The sequence below is a fragment of the Chinchilla lanigera genome, unplaced genomic scaffold (assembly GCF_000276665.1).
Source record: "Chinchilla lanigera isolate Chin_1 unplaced genomic scaffold, ChiLan1.0 scaffold00003, whole genome shotgun sequence".
Lineage (NCBI taxonomy): Eukaryota > Metazoa > Chordata > Mammalia > Rodentia > Chinchillidae > Chinchilla > Chinchilla lanigera.
The window spans coordinates 1970822-1971330 of NW_004955404.1; positions in this window are offsets into that span (position 1 = coordinate 1970822).

The window sequence follows — 509 nt, forward strand, 5'->3', positions numbered from 1 at the left end:
CATAGTGAGACCATCTCTCAAAAAGACAAAAAAATGTTACACTGTTATGAATCCCCTCAAAACCCTGCCCCTCACTTTGGACACACGTGTCCCACGGTCCCGGCCACTTTCAGCAGCAGCTCTGGAGTCCCCTTTCCTGAGTGTCTTTCCAAGGTGTGATGGAAAATACGGTGAGTGCTGCTGCTAGGTGCCACCCAGCGGAAACGCAGCTCGTAAAAACAGCGCTGTGTCCTTACGCTCCTTAGTCAGGGGGCCTGGCACCGTGTATTTCTGGCTCCTCCCCAAAGTCAAAATGACCAGAAATGTTCTATGAACATTCTAAGTTCAGTTAATTCAGGTTCTTGCCCTTTTTTTTTTTTTTTGTCTTTTTGAGACAGGGTCTCCCTATGCAGTGCAGGCTGGTCTTCAGCTCACTGTGTAGCCCAGGCTGGTCTCGAACTCGCAACAATCCTCCTGCCTCAGCCTCTCCAGTGTTGGGATTACAGGTGTGCGTCTCCATGCTCGGCTAG